A 6,215-nucleotide genomic window follows, 5' to 3' on the forward strand; every position below is an offset into this window, starting at 1 on the left:
CCAAAATGGAAGCTGATAGGTGTTCACGACCAGGAGAGGTGTTCACGGCCCAAGCACGTGAAGGGTTAACGGCCCTGGAGGTGTTCACGGCCCTGAGTTCTTGAAGAATGATGAACACTAATGATCCTAAGCACGTTTCTAAGAAGATTCAAAGGTTTTCATCCGTGTGTTCTTCATGTTCTTCGCATATTCTTCGTGTAAACTAGTGAAATTAATAGATTTTAGCCTAGTATAAGAAGATGGAAGGGTGTTCTTGAAGTGATAACAAGATCAAGAAATGATACCTGTTAGATGTTATGAAGAACTAGTGATTAACACTTGAATATGATGAGAAAGGATGAATATAGCATGTTCTTGAGGAGAGAGATTTTTCTTCGTGTTCTTGGCTGATGATACTTGATAGAAAAAGACTCGGAATGGTGTTTGAAAGTGTAAAAAGTGAAGAAAATTCGGCTGGAAAGTATATGTATGCGAGGGTTCACGGTCTGAGGGTTTCACGGCCGTGAACCTCGTACACGGTCCTATGGCGGTTGCGAGATTGCGGTCTGGAGTTGATCACGGCCCGAAGCCGTTCACGGCCTCCTTCATGGTCCGAGGTTCTTGATCTTGTTCACGGCTGCGAGGCTGATGTCCGAAGGAACAAGAAAGAAATGAAAGAATGGTTTTCGGACTTCTAGCTTTCACCTCATAAACATATAATACTTATAAAACATCATTGTAACTTATTTAAGATAAAATAAGATTTAACTTGACTTTAGTAGACCCAAGTTTGACTTTGGTTGACTAGGGTTGACTTTACAAGAAGAAAATAACAGGATGTTACATAAAGTTGATGAATAATATATATGTTGTAAAGTTATTGTGTGCAATGGATTTAGTTTTGTATATATGATATTTTATATTGTATTATGTGACATAAAATATGATTTAATTTGAATACTAGTAAATCAACAAATAATAATAATAATAATAATAATAATAATAATAATAATAAAATAAACACCTAAAATTGTTAATCGTAAACGTATCCATATGTCATCTATTAGAAAAATATCAAAATTTTATGACATGCAATCTATGTCGTAAATATATGATAAACAAATACATGTCATTTAATTTATGACTGAGGCTTTAATGACACCTATTAGTATATGTGATGGTTCTCTTTTGTAATTATCAATAGTTAGAGGTAGTTTATATATTTAGTCCTAAATAGTTAGGTTATTTTCCAATCATATTGTATTTTTGTTGTACACACTTTTCTTATCATCAAACGAGTTAACAGTCTCTAAATCTTCGTCTTCTTGATCGATTGACCCTTATACCTGTTAACTAACATGGTATCATTACATGTTAACAATGAATGCATTCCTTGGCAAAATGCACCTAGTGGTAAATTTTCTTTTTCAACAGACTACCTATTTTAAGGTTAAGAATCAGGGTACCTAAACCTATGATTGTTCTCATCTTGAAGACCTTTTGAGTCATCACAAAAGCATTGCTAGTAATTATCAACTCATTTTGGTTGTTCTTGAATAAAAATCTCAATGTCATAAGTATCTCGATTTCATAATTCATATTGAACAGATAATAGAGATTTTAAAATCTCTAAAGCCATCTTCTTTAGAATTGGTCAATCTTCTTTGGTACAGACTAAGCAATTATGTCATAGTATACAACATATATCTATGCTTCTATGCATCAATTGCACAAGAATCATGATATGGTGCAGAAACACATGTTCTAATACACTGCCAATTCTAATGTAGCAGATACATCTTATCTTATGTAGCTATTGCATAAAAATAAGAGTTTATACAACAACTGATGTCAAGTTCTATGAGTACACATGAATTTTCATCCTCCTCAAGTAATACATGGTTGTTTGATTCTGGATGTTGAAATCATATGAAACCATGCAAAGAATTATTCATCACTAAATGCTCATAACAGTAATTCCCTTCGGTCTCAACAATCGATGGAACACGATTAGCTGTAACAGCTGGTGGACATATCTCGACTTCTTATTTGTCATTACCTAATGTTGTTTATTTTCCCAATATATCTCTTAGCCTTATATCTGTTAGCCAATTATGTGACTCTGGTCTTTATGTTCTTTTCATTCCTTCTGGTTGTCTTGTGAAGATCCAAAGACTAAGCAGGCACTTGGAATAGGTCGTAGAGTTGGCAAGATGTATGAAGTGGTATATCTTTGTCTTCCGGTGTCATCTTAAAATATTGTATCTATTATATCAAGTCCTTCTCCCTTTGATATGTGGCATTCTTGCTTGGTCATATCTTTGTATCTAGACTTAAACTTCTTGCTCAATCTTGTGTACTTGGTGACATTAAAATTGAATCAGTCTCTTGTTTGTCGTGTCAACTTGGAAAATACCATTCTCTGTTATTTACAGCAAATGACTACTTCTTTAACAACTTTTGATTTAATTCATTCAGATTTATAAGGTCTGATACCTCATCCCACTATGGGGGGAGGGGGCTAGGTAATTTGTTATCATTGTTGATGACTGCACTCACTTTACATGGATTTATCTTATGCACCATCGTTCTGAATTGCCACAAATTTACATTACCTTTGCATGAATGATTCAAACTAAATTTTTGAGATACATTAAAGTATTTTACACTGAAAATGCTATGGAACATAAGGAGTCTTCTCTCCTCTCCTTTTTACATGAATAAGGCACAATTTCCCAATACTCATGCCCTATCACATCACAACAAAATGGTCGGGATGAATGCAAACACATACATATCTTAGATTTTGTTCGTATACTGCTTATCTCATCTCAGGTTGTAGAATGATTTCGGGGTGAGGTAGCCTTCACTACTATCTATACTATAAACCTTCATCCCACGCCTATACGTCAAAGTAGGTCACCATATGAACTCCTTCATGGTATTCTTCCCGCATATATTCTTCTTAGAGTTTGGGGGCATGCATGTTTTGTTAAGTTGTAACCTGAAGAATACTCAAAACTTAAGCCTCGTGCTCGTTTATGTTGTTTTCTTGGTTATGGGATGGAGCACAAAGGATACCGATGTTGGGATCTTGTTTCAAAACGACTTCGTATCTCCCGACATGTCACTTTTTGGGAACATAAAACATTCTTTTCTCTCTCTCTCTCTCTCTCTCTCTCTCTGTCTCTCTCTCTGTCTCTCTCTCTCTCATTTTGAAGTGCTTTCTCATTTGTCCTCTCTATTCTTCATTGATGCTTCGGTTTCAATAGACTTACACGAATAAGAAACCCCTGATCCCGAATCTTCACCCTGTGATTCGACGTCTCCTAATTTGGAAGATCAAATAGAACTTCCAAGTACAACTCCACTGCTTACTTCTGATACTTCTCAATCTTCGGATCTGCTTGACAACACACCGTTAGAAACATAACGCTCTGAAAGGGTAAGACATATTCCATCTCATCTTCGTGATTTTCACTGCTACACCACTCTATTATCGCATTATGAACCCTCTTCCTACAAGGAAGCAATGTCTAACCCACTGTGGGAGAATGTTATGCAAGAAGAACTTCAAGCCTTACAAAAGGCCCAGACTTAGAAAATTGTTCCATTTCCAACTGGGAAGTCACTTATTGGCTCCAAATGGATTTACAAAGTCAAAACTTGATCTGATGGTTAGTTGACAGTTTGAAAGCACGCCTTGTTGGTAAGAGTTTTAATCAGGATTATAGGATTAATTACGAGGAGACTTTCAATCTGGTTGCATGTAATACTTCGGTTCATAGCTTATTATTTATTGTTGTGGTGTGTTATTGGTCTGTATATCAAATGGACGTAAAAAATGTCTTCCTCAATGGTGATCTTGTTGAAGAAGTCTATATGTGTTCCGTAGGTGATGTTGATCACCCTACGGGTCATGTATGTCGTCTCCGAAAATCATTTTATGGTCTTAACAATCACTACGCGCTTGGTTTGACAAAATTAGCACCATTGTTCTTTCTTTGGGTTTTTCTTCAAGCCCCCATGACTCGGGCATATTCACTCGTACCGCAAACACTAGTACCATTCTCCTTTTACTATATGTCGATGACATGATCATTACAACAATGACAACACATGCATTCTCCAACTAGAACAGTCTCTCATTCCTACTTTGAGATGAAAGATCTTAGTAATCTTCATTACTTTTTGGGCCTTGAGGTCTTGTCTGATGCTTCTGGAATATACTTATGCCAAGAAAATTATATCTCTGACTTATTCTCTCGATCGGGTCTTACATATGCAAAAGTGTCATCCAAACCACTTGAGCCAAATACTCACTCGGTCCCTAGGGGTGGAACCCTTCTTAGTGATCCTACTTCTTACAAAAATGTGGTTGGTTCCTTGGTTTATCTCACGGTTACTCGCCCCGACATTTCGTATGTCGTTTACATAGTCAATATATGGTTGCTCCTTCTTTGTATCATTATGCAGATGTCCTTCTGATCCTTCGTTACCTTAAGGGTACAATGTTTCATAGGCTTCATTTTCATTTGGCTCATCTCTCATTTTGAAAGCCTTCTCTGATGCATGTTGGGATGTTGACTTAACTGACCAACGATATACTACAGATTATTGTTTCTTTCTTGGTGACTCCTTCATATCATCGAGAAGTAAGAAGCACTCCCTTACAATGCGCTCAAGTACTGAAGTTGAATATCGCACGTTAGCTGATACCACTCAAGAATTAGTTTTGCTACATTGGCTTTTACCTGATATGGGTGCTCCCTAGTCTCTACCTACATAACTATGGTGCGATAACAATACTGTCATTCAGATTGCTCACAATGATGTCTTTCATGAATGAATAAATTATATTGAGATTGACTGTCAGTTTACTCGTCAACATGTGGTTCGTAAGACTTACTCTTCTTCCAAGTTTCACGACTGATCAACATGACAATATCTTCACTAAGGCACACTTGCTTTTCATTTCTTAGTTTCCAAACTCAAGTTAGACCAGACTTTCCCTACTTGAGTTTGAAGGGGGAGGGGGGGGGGGAAGGGGTGTTAGTATATGTGAGGGTTCTCTTTTGTAATTACAATGGTTAGAGGTAGTTTATATATTTAGTCCTAAATAGTTAGGTTATTTTCCAATCGTATTGTATTTTTGCTGTAGACACTTTTCTTATCATCAAACAAGTCAACATCCTCCAAATGTTCAACTTCTTGATCGATTGATCCTTATACATGTTAACGAACAACATACCTTTTTATGTCATCCAGTGTTAAAGACTTATTTTCTAGTAGTTTATTGAAAACCATATTTGTGATGCCTATTATTCAGACAAAATATATTTTTCAAGATTTAATATCAAAATAATATTGAAAAGTTTTGTTGAACAACCGAATATATAATTAAATTGTTGTGTCTTATAAGGCGAAAGGAATAAAACATGATAACTACCCATTTTGTAAGTGGAGATCCCACCTCTTAAAAGTTCATTTATTTCATATCCAATTGAGTTTGTATATGTCATGGTCTACTATGAGTATCTTAACATACGTGTTTAGATATCTTATGTGGCATTGGATATTTGCATTTGCTTCCTACCACTTCATATCCATGTACAGATGTACTCGTTAAATGAAACTAAATATTATTCCATATTAAACAAATAAACAAATATGGATATAATGTAATCAAAACTTGAAAATCGTAGTTTTAGTAGGACGTAGATTGCTCACAATCCGACATGGATTTCTATCCTTGGAGATTATCTCTATACGTTTCTATCGATTGATATATTCTTTTCAAAGTTTAGACGATAGTTTACCCTTAAAATGAAGTTAAGTCTTTATAACGTAGTTGTGAGGGGTGTATACACCCCGGGAAATGGCCATTTGTAAACAAATGAATTGTAACATCCTTAATCCCAAAACAAATATCAATATGATTTTTTTTTTCGAAATTACATTCACTAGGATACCGTGTATGTGAGTACCACAATGGATATATAATGACCCTAATTTTTAAGATATTTTTTTAATAACAACTATGTCAAAATTAAAGTTTAAGTACGATTGGAACAAAATACTCACTTCATTTGGATGATCACCTAGACCACCTTAAAGATGATATATACTGACCGGAATTAATATACACCAGACACTTAGGATACGTCATCACACATATATATATATATATATATATATATATATATATATATATATATATATATATATATATATAT

Source organism: Lactuca virosa, chromosome 4 (genome assembly GCF_052849685.1).
Source record: "Lactuca virosa cultivar CGN04683 chromosome 4, Lactuca_virosa_CGN04683_v6, whole genome shotgun sequence".
NCBI classification, from domain to species: domain Eukaryota; kingdom Viridiplantae; phylum Streptophyta; class Magnoliopsida; order Asterales; family Asteraceae; genus Lactuca; species Lactuca virosa.